This window comes from Oncorhynchus mykiss, chromosome 3 (genome assembly GCF_013265735.2).
Source record: "Oncorhynchus mykiss isolate Arlee chromosome 3, USDA_OmykA_1.1, whole genome shotgun sequence".
NCBI classification, from domain to species: Eukaryota; Metazoa; Chordata; class Actinopteri; order Salmoniformes; family Salmonidae; genus Oncorhynchus; species Oncorhynchus mykiss.
In genome coordinates, this window is record NC_048567.1 from 77,420,315 (window position 1) to 77,439,237 (window position 18,923).

At 44.7% G+C, this 18,923-nt stretch overlaps 1 protein-coding gene across 3 annotated transcripts in view; it reads left to right on the top strand.

The window, feature by feature from the left end:
- LOC110520618 (E3 ubiquitin-protein ligase Midline-1) overlaps nt 1-18,923 on the top strand; it is a 59,970-nt gene that overhangs the window by 1,560 nt on the left and 39,487 nt on the right. For 2 of the 3 annotated variants that reach the window (XM_036975244.1, XM_036975247.1), the window contains exon 1: nt 18,128-18,351. The exons of the other annotated variant lie outside the window; for it this stretch is intronic. The gene's annotated coding sequence lies outside the window, so the exon portion shown is untranslated. Of the gene's footprint in view, nt 1-18,127; nt 18,352-18,923 lie in introns of those variants that run through there. 3 annotated transcript variants of the gene reach the window in all.

An 18,923-nucleotide genomic window follows, 5' to 3' on the forward strand; every position in this document is an offset into this window, starting at 1 on the left:
GACTGGCCTATAAAAAGTAAAGATTAAGATGGGCCAAAGAACACACTGACAGAGATATGACAACTCTACATATGCAACTCTGCATATGTGGTAACTCCTTCAAGACAGTAGGAAAAGCATTCCAGGTGAAGCTGGTTGAGAGAATGCCAAGCGTGTGCAAAGATGTATCAAGGCAAAGGGTGGCTACTTTGAAGAATCTCAAATATAAAATATATTTTGATGTGTTTAACACTTTTGTGGTTACTACATGATTCCATATGTGCTATTTCATATTGTTGATTTCTTCACTACTATTCTGCAATGTAGAAAATAGTCAAAATAAAGAAAAACCCTTGAATGAGTAGGTGTGTCCAAACGTTAAATATATATATATACACTACCGTTCAAAAGTTTGGGGTCACTTAGAAATGTCCTTGTTTTTGAAAGAAAAGCAGCTTTTTTGGCCCTTAAAATAACATCAAATGGATCAGAAATACAGTATAGATATGGTTAATGTTGTAAATGACTATTGTAGCTGCTACTGTGTAAATATATGAAACAAAATAACCACTTTTAGTTCATTAATGAATATTCAAAGCCTTCTGGATTGGATGAAGCTGTATTTGCTGCCTGTCTAATGTCCATCTAAAACCTCGTCGTCTCAGTTTGTACTCGTATGTAATGCCTCAGTTAACTATAACACTGTCAGATGTGGCTTACACAATTATGTACCAGACGTTCATTGTTATCGGTATGATTATGTTTTTGAGGGAAGTTTGTTTAGAAGTGAGTTATAGTTAAAAACCTTAAAGCTTTTGGTTTCCTGACTCTTTTCTCTCAGAAAATCATAACTGCAGCTTTGTTTGCCAGCCTGGATTCAGGATCAAGTTGGATTTTCATGTGGGCGACGTGGAGACAGTTGCTAAGCCGCAGTCAAGACATGTCCTTTTGGAGTGGTTCAAAGCAACGTTTCCACTCAAGCCTTATTTCAGCTTCAAATGGGTGTGATATTGTACTTGACCTTCTGCTGGTAAACTAGTTGTTACCAGTAAAAAAAAAAAAAAAGTATTGTCCCCAAATAACCTGGACTGCTGAAGCAATGACACTGCAGCGTCTGTCATAATGGCATTTCTAAAACAAAAAAGCTGAGTGGAAATGCTATTATGGAGCAATCCTGTTTACTCGGGAGGTTTACCTGGAAACTATACAAATGGAATAGAATAAGAGCTATTTCAATACAAGCCTTCCAGGAGGATTCCTACACTGCTGGAATTTCAATTGTGTGGCGAACGTATACAGTATGTGTCAGAGTTAGCTTGTGGAGTTGTTTTCACGTGCTGTAATAAGGGGGGGGGCATACTTCTGTCAAGCAAAATGAGAATAATCAAACATGGCGTGTATACAGCATTTGCAAAGTAGTTCTTGAGTAATTTGGTACATCTTTTTTTGTCTTATCTTTAGAAACGAGGGTACATTTTTTCATAATGATGTATGCATTTCATATTTCACAATTATCACACTGCGTTTGACCTATTTTGGCGGAAGCTCCTCTCAAGCTACGATGTGAAGAGGGGGTCAGTTGACGCAGGTATACTAGACACCAACTTGACCACTTCTGTTGGGAAGCTTTTGTACAAACCTTCCATCTGTACCATTCCTCAAGCCTCTCCATGTCAAACAATCAGTTTAAGAGAATATTTTGGGGTCAGTGGGAACAGAAAGACCCTTCACACGTCCAGTCCCATTGTGCAGAGAAAGCCTTTGTAAACAAATTGCTTTGCCTTTTGAAAACATTCTACCAGTCTTCACAGTAGGGGGTGGAGAGAAGGAGAGCAGGAGTGACTGGCAGCCATGGGCCTGACTCGGAGACAAGCAGGCTTTCATCTGAGATGGAGCGAGAGAGCTGAGCTGGAGGACTTTCCATGAAAAGATTAGAGTGCTGTTTGGCACAAGAATCAAGATGCACTGTGGATCTGTCGCACACCACCATGGCAACCAAAGCCTTACACCCCCCCCCCCTGCCAACTCTCCTCAATGCCATCCCTTCTCATGCAATTAAAAAGGATCTTACTGTATGGGTTGGATACTTTTTCATACTGTACTCGCTTGTAACTGTAGCATATGAGCAGTGAAATCGCACGGTGAACAATAATGCATCTACAGTACATAGCTAAGTACACATAAATTTAATGTGTCAAGTCTCTTATTGCAAAATAATAGGAGTCATTTATCTCCATTATCAATATACAGGCCAGCTCAACTGTCCCAACTCCCTATCCCAAAATCCCCATATCCCCATTCCTTATCACCATATCCTCACACCCATATCCCATATCACCATCCCCATATCCATATATCGTCACCCCCTTATAAACCATATCACCATACCCATATCCCCATATCCTCACCCCCATATTGTATCACCATATCCCATCCCCTTATCATCATCCCCATATCCCCTTATCATCATCCCCATATCCCCATATGCCCCTCACCATATCCCCTTATCCCCATATCACCATCCGCATATCCCAATCACTATATCCCCATATCCACATATCCCCATCACTATATCCCCATATCCCCTTATCCCCATCACATTATCCCCATCACCATATCCCCTTATCCCCTTATCCCCATCACCATATCCCCATATCCCTATCACCATATCCCATCCCCATATCCCCATATCACCATCCGCATATCCCAATCACTATATCCCCATATCCACATATCCCCATCACTATATCCCCATATCCCCTTATCCCCATCACATTATCCCCATCACCATATCCCCTTATCCCCTTATCCCCATCACCATATCCCCATATCCCTATCACCATATCCCATCCCCATATCCCCATATCACCATCCGCATATCCCAATCACTATATCCCCATATCCACATCACTATATCCCCATATCCACATATCCCCATCACTATATCCCCATATCCCCTTATCCCCATCACATTATCCCCATCACCATATCCCCTTATCCCCTTATCCCTATCACCATATCCCATCCCCATATCCCCATATCACATCCTCATATCCCCATACCATCATCCCCATATCCCCTTATCCCCATCCCCATATCCCCATATCCCCATCACCATATCCCATCCCCATATCCCCATATCCCATCCCCATATCCCCATATCATCATCCCCATCTCCCCATATCATCATCCCCATATCCCCATATCATCATCCCCATATCCCCTTATCCCCATCACCATATCCCATCCCCATATCCCCATATCCCCATCACCATATCACCATATCCCATCCCCATATCATCATCCCCTTATCCCCATATCATCATCCCCATATCCCCTTATCCCCATATCATCATCCCCATATCCCCATCACCATATCCCATCCCCATATCCCCATATCATCATCACCATATCCCCTTATCCCCATATCATCATCCCCATATCCCCTTATACCAATCCCCATATCCCCTTATCACCATCCCCATATCCCCTTATACCCATCCCCTTATCCCCTTATCACCATCCCCATATCCCCTTATACCAATCCCCATATCCCCATATCATCATCCCCATATCCCCTTATCCCCATCCCCATATCCCCATATCCCCTTATCACCTTCCCCATATCCCCTTATCCCCATATCCCCTTATCCCCATATCTCCTTATCACCTTCCCCATATCCCCGTATCCCATATCCCCTTGTCACCTTCCCCATATCCCCTTATCCCCTTATCCCCTTATCCCCTTATCCCCATCCCCATATCCCCTTATCCCCATATCCCCTTATCACCTTCCCCATATCCCCTTATCCCCATATCCCCTTATCCCCATATCCCCTTATCCCCATCCCTTATCCCCTTATCACCTTCCCCATATCCCCTTATCCCCATATCCCCTTATCCCCATCCCCATATCCCCTTATCCCCTTATCCCCATCCCCATATCCCCTTATCCCCATATCCCCTTATCCCCATCCCCTTATCCCCATCACCATATCCCCATCACCATATCCCCATCCCCACCCCCATGTCCCTATCCCCGTGTCCCGTATATATCTCCATGCAGGGCACTGCTGTACCCTAATTACCAACCAGGGATGTCTCCTTGGAAGCCAGACTCCCCTGTCCCCGCCACCAGGTTTGATTGACAGCCTCCCACCACAGGAGGGGGATTATTTACCTCCTAAAGTCTCCAGGGACTAAGTTAACGATCCCAGCCAACAACACAACACAAAGAGGAAGTTAATGATCCCAGCCAACAACACAACACATAGAGGAAAAGCCTGAGAAGTCACTTCTGCCTGCTGGAGTTATTTGAAGCACACTTATTTTTGAGGGGGATTAGAGAAGAGAGAGAAACGATTGTGTTGTGTGTGTGTGTGTGTGTGTGTGTGTGTGTGTGTGTGTGTGTGTGTGTGTGTGTGTGTGTGTGTGTGTGTGTGTGTGTGTGTGTGTGTGTGTGTGTGTGTGTGTGTGTGTGTGTGTGTGTGTACGTGTGTGTACGTGTGTGTACGTGTGTGAGGAGAATTTCACAAATAGTGGCAAAGGCAGATGAAGCAGGAGAGACCAACCTAGGCTGAGAGAGAGAAAGAGGCTCCCGAAGTTAGAAAACTGATGTTCTCAGCACTTTGCCACTCTTCAAGGTGTCTGTGACAGTGCTGTGTTCATCTGTCACCCAGGCTGTGTGTGGAGAAGTGACTGGTCACGGACAATGGCAATCTTTTGGGTTTTTATTAGATATCACATTTTATCATGGTAGTAGGTGTGGTGGTGGTGATTTGTCCTTTGTAGGGTGATATTTTTATCAGTGTGTGTGGTTGTGTGGTTGTGTGTGTGTGCGTGTGTGTGTGTGTGTGTGTGTGTGTGTGTGTGTGTGTGTGTGTGTGTGTGTGTGTGTGTGTGTGTACGTGTGTGTACGTGTGTGTACGTGTGTGTACGTGTGTGAGGAGAATTTCACAAATAGTGGCAAAGGCAGAAGCACACTTCTTTTTGAGGGGGATTAGAGAAGAGAGAGAAACGATTGTGTTGTGTGTGTGTGTGTGTGTGTGTGTGTGTGTGTGTGTGTGTGTGTGTGTGTGTGTGTGTGTGTGTGTGTGTGTGTGTGTGTGTGTGTGTGTGTGTGTGTGTGTGTACGTGTGTGTACGTGTGTGAGGAGAATTTCACAAATAGTGGCAAAGGCAGATGAAGCAGGAGAGACCAACCTAGGCTGAGAGAGAGAAAGAGGCTCCCGAAGTTAGAAAACTGATGTTCTCAGCACTTTGCCACTCTTCAAGGTGTCTGTGACAGTGCTGTGTTCATCTGTCACCCAGGCTGTGTGTGGAGAAGTGACTGGTCACGGACAATGGCAATCTTTTGGGTTTTTATTAGATATCACATTTTATCATGGTAGTAGGTGTGGTGGTGGTGATTTGTCCTTTGTAGGGTGATATTTTTATCAGTGTGTGTGGTTGTGTGGTTGTGTGTGTGTGCGTGTGTGTGTGTGTGTGTGTGTGTGCGTGGTTGTGTGTGTGCGCGCGCGCGCGTGTGTGGTTGTGTGTGTGTGTGTGTGTGTGTGTGTGTGTGTGTGTGTGTGTGTGTGTGTTTGTGGTTGTGTGTGTGTGTGTGTGTGTATGTGAAATATTCAATCAATAATTTGATATTTCCCTCTGGCTTTGTTTGCATTGTTCATCTGTATGTTTCATCAGCTGGAACATGATGGGGAAGTATGCATTAAGTCACTATCGATTGATAGTGCCAGTATTTGTATGCAGCTGGGAATATATAAAAAAATATGGCTGAGACGAATACAGCTCCACTGTTGTTGCTGTGGCATCAGAGGGGCTGATATGCCAGTGTTGATTAGGAAGTAGAACAGTTTGATCCTGGTAAATGTCGATTTCCCGCCTACAGTAGATGGACAATCTCAAAAGTAATTATTTATCATGAGAGGACCATAAACAATAACTCTTTTTTTTTTAACTAGGCAGATTCTTATTTTCAATGACAGCCTAGGAACAGTGGGACCTATTCAGAGGCAGAATGACAAATTTGTACCTTGTCAGCTCGGGGATTTGAACTTGCAACTTTCCGGTTATTAGTCCAATGCTCTAACCACTAGGCTACCCTGCCGCCCCTATACTGCCAGAAAGATGATATAATCACCTTTCTGGTAAAACTCGTCTCATATCATTGTTTCCTATACAACTAAAGTGGGGGCTTGAAATAATCTAAATTATTTCTAAATATAGTAAGAATCAAATTATAAACAACCTTTCTTATAACTGTCAAATAAATATCAACAAATCAAATGTTTTTGGTCACATACAACATATTTGGCAGATGTTCTTGCAGGTGTAGCGATATGCTTGTGTTCCTAGGTCCAACAGTGCAGTAGTATCTAACAATTCACAACAATACACACATCTAAAAGTAAAATAATGAAATTAAGAGATATATAAATATTAGGACGAGCAATGTCGGATTGACATTGATTAAAATGCAATAAATAGAATACAGTATATTCATGTGAGATGATTAAAGCACTATGTAAACATTATTAAAGTGACTAGTGTTCAATTATTAAAATGGCTGGGGATTCCATGTCTATGTATATAGAGCAGCAGCATCAAAGGTGCAGGGTTTAGTAACCGGGTGGTAGCCGGCTAGTGATGGCTATTTAACAGTCTGATGGCCTTGAGATAGAAAACAACACCTCCACCTCGCTGATCCTCAACACAGGGACCCTACAAGGGTGTGTACTCAGCCCCCTCCTGTACTCCCCGTTCACCCATGACTGGGTTTGCAGACGACACAACAGTAGTAGGCATACCAGTGATGCGTTGTGCAGACCCCACCACCCTCTGGAGAGGATGCTCTCAATTGTGCATCAGTAAAAGTTTGTGAGGGTCTTAGGGGCCAAGCCACATTTCTTCAGCCTCCTGAGGTTGAAGAGGCGCTTTTGCACCTCTGTGTGGGTGGACCAATTCAAATTGTCAGTGATGTGTAAGCAGAGGAACTTTAACCTTTTCACCTTCTCCAATGTGGTCCCGTCGATGTGGATAGGGACGTGTGCCAGGGCCCTCACCTCCTCCATGTAGGCTGTCTCATCATTGTTGGTAATCAGGCCTACTACTGTTTTGTCGTCTGCAAACCCAGTCATGGGTGAACAGGGAGTACAGGAGGGGGCTGAGTACACACCCTTGTGGGGCCCCTGTGTTGAGGATCAGAGAGGTGGAGGTGTTGTTTCCTACCTTCACCACCTGGGGGCGGCCCGTCAGGAATTCCAGGACCCAGTTGCACAGTGTGGGTTTCAGACCCAGAACCCTGAGCTTAATGATGAGCTTGGAGGATACTATGGTGTTGAAGGCTGAGCTATAGTCAATGAACAGCATTCTTACAAAGGTATTCCTCTTGCACAGATGGGATAGGGCAGTGTGCAGAGCGAATTGAAGTGGGTCTAGGGTGTCAGGTAAGGTAGAGGTGAAATGATCCTTCACTAGCCTCTCAAAGCACTTCATAATGACAGAAGTGACTGCTACTGGGCGATAGTCATGTAGATCAGTTACCTTTGCTTTGTAGGGTGCAGGAACAATGGAGGACATCTTGAAGCAAGTGGGGACAGCAGACTGGGAATGGGAGAGATTGAATATGTCCAGCCAGCTGGTCTGCGCATGCTCTGAGGACACGTCTAGGGATGTCGTCTGGGCCGGCAGCCTTGCGAGGGTTAGCACGCTTAAATGTCTTACTCACGTCGGCCACTGAGAATGAGAGCCCACAGTCCTTGGGAGCGAGCCGTGTCGATGGCACTATGTTATCCTCAAAGTGGGCGAAGAAGGTGTTTAGCTTGTCCGTGTCCACGACGTGGCTGGTTTTCCCTTTGTAATCTGTGATTGTCTGCCACAGACGTCTCATGTCTCAGCCGTTGAATTGGGACTTACAGAGGGAAAAACTACACTGTTTATATTCAACCATATTCCCAGTCACCTTGCCATGGTAAAATAACGTGGTTCGCGCTTTCAGTTTTGCACTAATTCTGCCATCTATCCACAGTTTCTGGTTTGTTTAGGTTTCAATAGTCACAGTGGGAACAACATCCCCTATACCCTTTCTGATGAACTCAGTTACCATGTCCGTGTATACGTCAGTGTTATTCTTAGAGGCTATCCGGAATATATCCCAGTCTGCGTGATCAAAACAATCTTGGAGCATGGATTCCGATTGGTCAGACCAGCGTTGAATAGACCTTAGCACTGGCATTTCCTGTTTGAGTTTCTGCCTATAGGAAGGGAAGAGCAAAATGAAGTTGTGAATTAATGATCAATGATGTTTACTCTCAGGTGTGGCCGGATATTGGGAGGTTGTTATTTGCAGATGATGAGGCCTTATGGAAGAGAGGAAGAAATGTGCCATACATAGTCAGGACGGTACAGGAAGCTATTGATGAGGAAGAGCGGTGGGCATTAATGTCAAGTTGTCAATGTCAAGTTCTCTGTAGAGAAAACTCAGACAGTGTTCTTTACCAGGAGAAAGGTGGGATATGAGGTATGCTTGAGGTTGTATGAGAGAAGCTTGGAGAGGGTGGGGGCCTTCAGGTTCCTTGGGGTATACTTTGACACTAGAATGGCCTGGGCAGAACACATTGAGAGAGTGGTGGGAAAGAAGCTGCGGTGATGCGCTGTCTGACGGGGAAGGAGTAGGGGACTGGGTGTTCCTCACTGAGGACCATCTATGTTGCATTGATCCGATCTGATGGGGAAGGAGTAGGGGACTGGGTGTTCCTCATTGAGGACCATGTATGTTGCATTGATCTGATCTGTAATTGACTATGGCAGTATAGAGTATGGTTCTGCAGCCTGGACCTTATTGGAAAGGCTAGATGTCATACAGGGACAAGGACTCAGAATATGTAGTGGGGTGTTTCGGACCTCCCCAGTGGCTGCACTACAGGTGGAGATGAGGGAAATGCCATCGCAGATTAGGAGAAAGCAACTGGCAATTAATTATTGGGTCAACCTACAGAGACACGGGGTGCCTCATCCTTCAAAGGGAATTTTACAGGCATGCTTGGAACATGAGCGAGGACAGAACACGAGCTTTGGGTGGGAGGGTGGATAATACCCAGGCGAAGGAGATGGGACTGTATGGAAGGGAGTTTGGTCCAACGGTAGCGATTCCTGTAAATCCACCATGGCTACTCCCACCTCCAGTAGTTGATCTAGAAATGTTGGAGACACTACAGAAAGATAGGGAGGGTGTTGATCTATCTGATTGGAGAGACTACAGAAAGATAGGGAGGGTGTTGATCCATATGATTTGCTTGATAGACGTCTGGATATTGTGACCATTTATGGTGGCCATTTACATAGATTCAAGAGATCCAAGGACAGGATGTACTGGGTCAACATTTGTAGTGCAGGAATGTGGGGTACGAGTCAGGAAAATTATTACAGATCATCTGGCTGTATATATGGCAGAGCAGATGGCCATACTATTGGCCTTGCAGTGGGTGGAGGAAGTCAAGCCAGACAGAGTAGTTATTTGCTCTGATTCACGTGCAGTGTTGATGAGTCTCTAGTACTTTAGCTCACATAGCAAACAAGACATGTTTTATGAGGTGCTACAAACCCATTGCAGGATTAGAGTAATGAGTATACAGATAAGATTTACTTAGGTCCCAGCCCATGTGGGGGAGGAGGGGAAGGAGCCAGTTGATGTATTGGCTAAACAAGCACTTAGTACTGGGGATGTTAAGGTTGTAGTTTCCATGAAAAAGGCAGAGGCAAAAAGCCTGATATGGACAGTAGTGGTGCAGAGATGGTAGGTGCAGTGGAATAGAGATACCAAGGGCAGGCATATGTTTCAAGTACAGAGGAATGTCAGGGAGACGAGGACAGCAGGGAGGTACAAGATTAAGGGTGGGACAGTTGAACAAGACCTAAAAAAAGCATAAAGGAACCTAAAGGAAAACCTAAAGGAAAGCATCCAACAGGACAGTGTGATTATTGCCAGGAAACCAAGACAGTTGAGCATGTATTGCTACCGTGTGGGCAGTATCAGAGGGAAAGAGAGAGGCTGAGATCTAATATGAGGGAGAAGGGGATTCAGGAAATTAGTTTAAAGAGCATATTGAGTGGAACGTCATTAGACATAGTCTCAAATATTTTGTTATCTTTTTAAAGAGCAACGGGGCTGGCAAGTAGGATTTAGATTCTCCCTGTCTCTGGCCCACACTCCAGAATGGTAATGCACCCTGACATTGGATGCCAACCGCAGATAAAACCCCACTGAAGAAGAAGATGGAGTCGTGATCTGATTTGCCGAAGGGAGTGCGGGGGACGGCTTGTAGGCATCTCGAAAGGGGAATTTTCAGTAGTTGAGTGTTTTTACAGAACTTCGATAGAGTTTTCCTCAAATTTGCTTAGTTAAAATACCCAGCTACAATAAATGCGACCTCAGGATATGTGGTTTCCAGTTTGCATAAAGTCCAGTGTAGTTACTTGAGGGCTGTCGTGGTATCGGTTTTAGGGCTGTGACTATAGCCGAAGAGAATTCTCTTGGGAGGTAATATGGTTGGCATTTGATTGTGAGGTATTCTAGGTCGGGTGAACAAAGGGACTATGTTATCACAATCACACCATGGGTGATCATGAAACATACACCCCCGCCTTTCTTCTTCACAGAGAGTTCTTTATTCCTGTCTGCGCGATGAACTGAGAACCCAGCTAGCTGTATGGACGGGGACAGTATATCCCGAGAGAGCCATGTTTCTGTGAAACAGAGTATGTTACAATCCCTGATGTCTCTCTGGAAGGAGAACCTTGCCCTGAGCTCGTCTACTTTATTGTCCAGCGACTGAACAGGAGCGAGTAATATACTCGTAAGCGGATGGTGGATGGTGTGCATGCCTCCGGAGCCGGACTAGAAGTCCACTCCAAATACTTCTTCTACCCCGACGGCATCTTGGAGCAGCCTCTGGGACTTCAGTTCAATTGCCCTGGGGGGTACGAACAAAGGATTCTGGAAAGTCGTATTCCTGGTCGTAATGCTGGTGAGTTACCGCCGCTCTGATATCCAAAACTTGTGCCCCGGCTGTATGTAATAACACAAAAAACGTTCCGAGCTAATAATGTAAGAAATAACACACAAAAAAAACTAAATACAGCAAAGTTGCTTTGGAGCTAGAAGTAGAGCTGCCATGTCTGTCAGCGCTTACTTAATGACAATATACAATTGGAACCATTCAAATGCCTGCTGGCTCGTTACAACTTCAGCTTTAAGCACACATTGATTTTGGCCCTCTGTGACAAAGAGAAAGTAGTCTTGTTTCAATTCTAAATCCATCTGAGAACATCACAGCGAGATGATGTTTGCTGTAACCGCTAGAGCCCTCAAACTCAACTCTGGACCTCGAAGCCAGTTCCACTGCATTTTTTCAATGTTCCAATCTAATCAGGAACTGATTTAAAACACAGAGCAATTCACAGAGCGCTCTGTACAGAAAAATGTTGGTCAGAACTGGTCCAGAATCGCTCAAAGTCACCCAAATAGTGTACTTAACGTTTAAGAGGATTACTGTAGGCCATCAACATCATATTGAGGCAGATTTCCATGACAGATGCCATGCAGTTGCAGTGCACTATCCACTCACCCACTATTTATCTGGGAAGCTTCTGTTTTTATGAGTTCGCAAAATCAACTACAGTGAACAAAAATATGAATGCAACATGTAAAGTGTTGGTCCCATGTTCCATGAGCTGAAATAAAAATCTCAGAAATGTTCCATTCTGACATGACTTGCCCTATTGGGTGATGATCATAGGCACCAGATCTCTCTCTCTCTCTCTCTCTCTCTCTCTCTCTCTCTCTCTCTCTCTCTCTCTCTCTCTCTCTCTCTCTCTCTCTCTCTCTCTCTCTCTCTCTCTCTCTCTCTCTCTCTCTCTCTCTCTCTCTCTCTCTCTCTCTCTCTCTCTCTCTCTCTCTCTCTCAGTGGGAGAGAGGGGTGAAGTTGGACGTTTTATGACGGTCTAAATTGCTGCAGGAACTCTCTCTCACACAATAAAAGGGAAGTAGAAAAATCCCTTCGTTGCAACAGAGAGAGGTTTGTGACATCCAAGGTTGGATAATGAAACAATATTTCCGTAATCCATATGGTTGAAAGGACTCTTAAAGAACAATCATGTTGAATTCATTACTAATTTGTGATGTAACTAAGGACAGAGAACAACATAACTGTATCTCTGAATGTGTATATTTCCCAGTGATCAGATTCACATCTAGATGTTGTGGAACTTATATGATTAAATATGAAACTATTTGTGAGAAGATGTAATGTGGCGTTAGCCTTTTAAATGAGATAATTGTTTTTCATATGAAGTCTTAACCAGTCCGTGACCACACCCCCGTGAGCACAGGCATTATGTCATCATCAGGGAACGCCCCTTTATTTCAGAGCGCATAAAAGGACCCGTGATGAAATTTACATCAGACCAGTGGGACCGACAGCGTGAGGTGGAAGGTACTAAATGGTTAGACGCTCTGAAAACTTTCAACAGAGAATAAGAAAATCTCTATAGACCAGATAGCATAACGCAGTGGCTACATGGCTGAGAAATGGTTTAAAGCTAAATAGCAAGCAGGCGGACGGTGTGAACCGGACGTCACAAATTATTAGCCTGATGAGGAGTTAGGGATCCCTTTTGGGAACATCCCCTCCCACGTTCAGCTGGAACGTGGCGCATGGAACGCAAAAATATTCTTAGAAATATTTAACCTCCACACATTAACAAGTCCAATACCTCAAATGAAAGATTTGACCTTGTTCATCTACCCAGCATGTCAGATTTTTTAAATGTTTTACGGCGAAAACACACCACATATTTATATTAGACCACCACCGAAACGAAGACAAGAGGCAGCCATTTTGTCCCAGAAAATATAAAATTATAAAAGCAGGATTAAAAAATAAATCATTCACTAACCTTTTGAAAATCTTCATCAGATGACAGAAAAGTTGCCCATCAAAACTTCAAAATTACATATTATATGTCGACTAAACAGGTCAAACTAAGTGCAGAATCAAGCTTTAGGATGTTGTAAACATACAAAAAATGTTCAATTCAACCGGTCATTGTTTGTCCTCCTCCGGAGTGCTGGAACAAAGGAACAGCTGGGACCAATTCGCGCCCTAACGCACAGGTATTTTCTCGCGGCACTCACTCAATTCACTCCCATAGGGCCAATTCTCGGGATTCGCGGGATTTGAACAATTAAACGCTCTACTGAATGAGGACATCTAGTGGAAGACATAGAAAGTGTCCCCAGATCCATAGCTGGTTGGGAAGGGTGGGGGCGATCACGTCAAAGTTGCCCCAACTTTCATGACCACAAAACTAGTTTGGAAGAATGCCTGCCCTATGAGTTCTGCTATACTTACAGACATAATTCCAACGGTTTTAGAAGCTTTCAAGTGTTTTCTATCCAGTAATAATTATTATATGTATATATTAGCAATTTTTGACAGATTTTTTTTTCAGTTTACTATGGGCACGCAATTCCTCCAAAGGGGGCAGTATTCTGCCTAGCCTTAAAATGGTTAGAAACTCTATTGAGTGAGAAAGATGAAGACTGTACAGGAACATTCCGTATGCAGCTGTTTAAGTACTTTAGTCTAGTAAACACAACCGAGAACCACCGGGTGGTACTCTGAAAGACCCATTATATAGAACATTTCCCTATCAAACGACCATTGGTACATCTGATGTATACATAATAACAGACCTACAACTACGAAAGACTTTGATCTCTGGTGAACAAACCAGAGACTTTCAGTCAAATTACTCCCCAGACGGACCGGCGATTTCAACAGAGAGACAACAAAGACATACACACGTAAATGTGTACATTGCAATTCTTTCGAATGAGCGGCCATTCATGTGCTAAGTATTCACATTTCCCTGAGCATAGTTCTCGGCTGTATGTACGTCAGTGAAGTACTTTCCCTTTTTCTCCAGCTCGTTCTTACATGCCCCTCCCTTTCCCTCTCTTTTGAATCCGCCATTTTGTGTAACAAGCCGTCATGTCGGTTTAGTCCACTAGGGACTTTTCATTGCATTATGTAGTAATCAATGTGTAAGCTATTCTGTTTGTGCGTTTATGTAATTCTGTGTGATTATTTAGTTAGTTAGTAAATAAAACATTAAGCCAATGTGTATATCACTGATTCATCACTTAGGGATGTGCAGATCTGCAAGGATTTTGCAACATCCAGAATGAGACTAAAGGTAAATAAATTAATGACTGATTTATGACTGAAATGTAAGAGATCTTTATATCTTTAAGAGTTAATTCAGAAAACGGTAACTTGTTAAATAAACGTTTTCCGTGGTTCCCCATGATTGCTAATGAGTTCATTGTTACAGGATTAATTTAATCATCATAATAGTTAAACATAGTTAATTGATAATTGTCATCACCTTAAATGATAGTAAACATATGACAATTTTCACAAAAAGCTTATTTCTTTCAAATTGTGTGCACAAATTTGTTTACATCCCTGTTAGTGAGAATCCATCCATCTGACAGGTGTGGCATATCAAGAAGCTGATAAAACAGCATGATCATTACACAGGTGCACCTTGTGCAGGGGACAATAAAAGGCCACTCTAAAATGTGCAGTTTTGTCACACAACACAATGTCACAGATGTCTCAAGTTTTGAGGGAGCATGCAATTGGCACACTGACAGCAGGAATTTCCACTAGAACTGTTGCCAGATACTTTAATGTTAATTTCTGTACCATAAGCCGCCTCCAATGTCGTTTTAGAGAATTTGGCAGTACGTCCAACCGGCCTCACAACCGCAGACCACATGTGATCACGCCAGCCCAGGACTTCCACATCCGGCTTCTTCACCTGCAGGATGGTTCGAGACGAGCCACCCGGACAGCTGATGAATTTGTGGGTTTACACAATCAAAGTACTTCTGCACAAACTGTCAGAAACCGTCTCATGGAAGCTCATCTGCGTGCTCATCATCCTCACCAGGGTCTTGACCTGACTGCTGCGTCGTAACTGACTTTGGCGTCGTAACCGACTTCAGTGGGTAAATGCTCACCTTCGATGGTCACTGGCACGATGGAGAAGTGTGCTCTTCACGGATGAATCCCGGTTTCAACTGTACCGAGCAGATGGCAGACAATGTGTATGGCGTTGTGTGGGCAAGCGGTTTGCTGATGTCAACATTGTGAACAGAGTGCCCCATGGTGGCGGTGTGTATAGTATGAGCAGGCAGAAGCTACGGATAAAACAATAAATATCATTTTATCTTGAAGGCACAGAGATTCCTTGATGAGATCCTGAGGCCCATTGTTGTGCTATTCATCATCCACTGCCATCACCTCATGTTTCAGCATGATAATGCACGGCCCCATGACGCAAGGATCTGTACACAATTCCTGAAAGCTGAAAATGTCCCAATACTTCCATGGCCTGCATACTCACCAGACATGTCACCCGTTGAGCATGTTTGGGATGCTCTGGATCGTCGTTTACAACAGCATGTTCCAGTTCCCGCCAATATCCAGCAACTTAGCACAGCCAGTAAAAAATTAATTGGACAACATTCCACAGGCCACAATCAACAGCCTGATCAACTCTATGCGAAGGAGATGTGTCAAGCTGCATGAGGCAAATGGTGGCCACACCATACACTGACTGATTTTCTGATCCATGCCCCTACTTAAAAAAATAAATGTAATGTAATCACCGTAACCCTACTGACTGGGCAGAGGTCAATTCATCGTCTTTTCCAAGTTGGTTCAACGTAATTGAATTGAAATGACATGGAAACAACAGTGATTCAACCAGATGGTGCCCAGTGGATAATTGCTCTAATCTTGTTCAATGGGCCACTGAAGTATTTTGATTCATTAATCAATCTTTTCTCAACCCATAGAAAACTGGATTACATTTTTCATAGCTTTCTGAAGTGAAAAAGAAAACATGAACATACGTGTTCTCATGGCAGAGGTTCTGCTGTGGGTAATGACCAATCTGAATGGATTACTGCCAGAGCTCTGTAGCCAGCATGCTGTTCTGGGACCTTAGTGCTGTATACTAACACGGGGCCTTATTACGAGATATCAATAGTCATATTTTGCACCTCAAATGGCACTCTATTCCCTATATAGTGCACTACTTTTGACCAGAGCTCTATGGGCCCTTGGTGAAAAGTAGTGCACTAAATAGGGAATAGAGTGCCATTTTGGGAGAGAATCTCAGTGATCCATTGATAAAAGGTCATCTGAGGTAGTGGAACGTGTGAGCTGAGCTACGGGATATACATCAGCCCTTGGCTATGGAGGTGGGATGGAGGCCAGGGTTTAGCATTGATCAGATGTTATACGATGTGATTGCATCAACGGGAGGCTGCCAAACACGTCTAGTAGCTGCAGACGTTTAGAAGAGGGTGCATTTTTCCACATGACCACAGAGAGAGAGCGGTGGAACTGGTGCCAACAAACTGAGGAGACTTTCAACACCGTCTCAGTCAACTGTTTCAACGGCAGATCAATTCTGCTGTGTCTCCATGTCCATTCGGTGTGTTTACATGGGAAGATGGAATGAGGGTGTGTTCAGTGCGAGTCTTCACTGTGGTAAACAGCACAGCCAATATGATAACTCTGTACCATGGAAGTCTAGTTTTCGTACCGCTGTGGGTGTTTCTGCTCTGTTAGTCCAGTGGTCTCATTCTGTACAGGTGTAATGATGCATGGTGACATCATTCATTGTTTAGTTTGGCTATTTGTCACTGGGCTGTTTAGTGTTTCCCTGAGACCCCCCCACCTCACATTGGACTGGGACGAGACCCCCCCACCTCACATTGGACTGGGATGAGACCTCCCCACCTCACATTGGACTGGGATGAGACCCCCCACCTCACATTGGACTGGGATGAGACCACCCCCACCTCACATTGGACTGGGACGAGACTCCCCACCTCACATTGGACTGGGATGAGACCACCCCCACCTCACATTGGACTGGGATGAGACCCCCATTCTCACATTGGACTGGGACGAGACCCCCCACCTCACATTGGACTAGGACGAGACCCCCCATCTCACATTGGACTGGGATGAGACCCCCCCACCTCACATTGGACTGGGATGAGACCCCCCATCCCTCATTGGACTGGGACGAGACCCCCCCACCTCACATTGGACAGGGATGAGACCCCCCCACCTCACATTGGACTGGGATGAGAGACCCCCACACCCCACATTGGACTGGGATGAAACCCCCCCACCTCACATTGGACTGGGATGAGACCCCCCCCCCCCCCCCCCACCTCACATTGGACTGGGATGAGACCCCCCCCCCCCCCACCTCACATTGGACTGGGATGAGACCTCCCCCCCACCTCACATTGGACTGGGATGAGACCCCCCCACCTCACATTGGACTGGGATGAAACCCCCCCACCTCACATTGGACTGGGATGAGACCCCCCCCCCACCTCACATTGGACTGGGACGAGACCCCCACACCCCACATTGGACTGGGATGAGACCCCCACCTCACATTGGACTGGGATGAGACCTCCCCCCCACCTCACATTGGACTGGGATGAGACCCCCCACCTCACATTGGAATGGGACGAAACACCCTCACCTCACATTGGACTGGGATGAGACCCCCCCACCTCACATTGGACTGGGACGAGACCCCCCCACCTCACATTGGACTGGGATGAGACCCCCCCACCTCACATTGGACAGGGATGAGACCCCCCCACCTCACATTGGACTGGGATGAGACCCCCCCCACCTCACATTGTGACAGTGTTATGTGTTTTTCATCAACATTGCTGTGTTGTGGTGTATGCTAATCATTGTGTGATATTCTGGATTGATAGTGTGGCTCTACCTGCTGTGTTTCTGTATGTCAACGACAAGTCACTGCATCCACATACAGTACATTATGATTGATGGTTATTGGACTATATAAACATTCTCCAGTAACACCATATGTGCCGTTTTTGGAAATTCTTTCTGAACACAGCAAAGCTTCTCAGCTCACAATCCCTGAGCAGACACACCCACCATCTCAGAGGTCCCTCCCCCTCTGTGTGATTGGTTAGTTTGCAGCCCACGGCAGACAGTTTCAACCCTCCTAGAGGGCCAGAAACTCACAGAAGAGTCAATACTGGTACTGGAGGTAAAAAACAGACGAGTCAAAACTGGTACTGGAGGTAAAAACAGACGAGTCAACCTGTTATTGCAGAGCGTTGCAGTGGATTGGCCTATTACAGTGTAGTGTTACCAGACTCGTCAACTGTGAGACATTTCTTATTTTCCTCCTGTTTGTGGATAATGGGATTTTAACCATGTGGCAGGTAAAAAAAAAAGAAGAGGTTACTGCTTACTTTATCTTCAGGTTTGCATATTTTCTTACACAGAAACAAGTGGTGTCTGTGTGCTGTATGTTTTTTCGGTGTCAGTGTGTTGACACGTTTGGGAGCAAAATGTTGACTCGGCCTCGAGGCAGGGCGTAGTTCAAAAGCTGATGTCACTCTGCTGTTCTGCACTCAGAAAATTCCATTATGGTTGAATTATGAAAGTGACATCACGGTGTGTAGAATAACACAGTGGTTGAGGGAGGCAGTGAGTGAAACGACAAGAGTACAACACCACGGCAAAATGTTGTGATCATGTGCAATGGATTGTCTGTGATCCTCATTCTTTTGACGGGACTCATTGTGAAGCTGTGAATGTTGTGATTAGGAAAGAGCTGGTGTGTCAACTTCAGTGCTGATACCAAATACCAAGGTTTACCACCTTGATTGTCAAGGAAACATTATTTATGAGTTAGTTCAATCCTAAGAAGTGTTGCCATTTTTTTTTTAAATCAAACATTCCATTTGAGGAATGCAGTTGGAATATCAGACTTTATTGTTTTTCAGTTCGT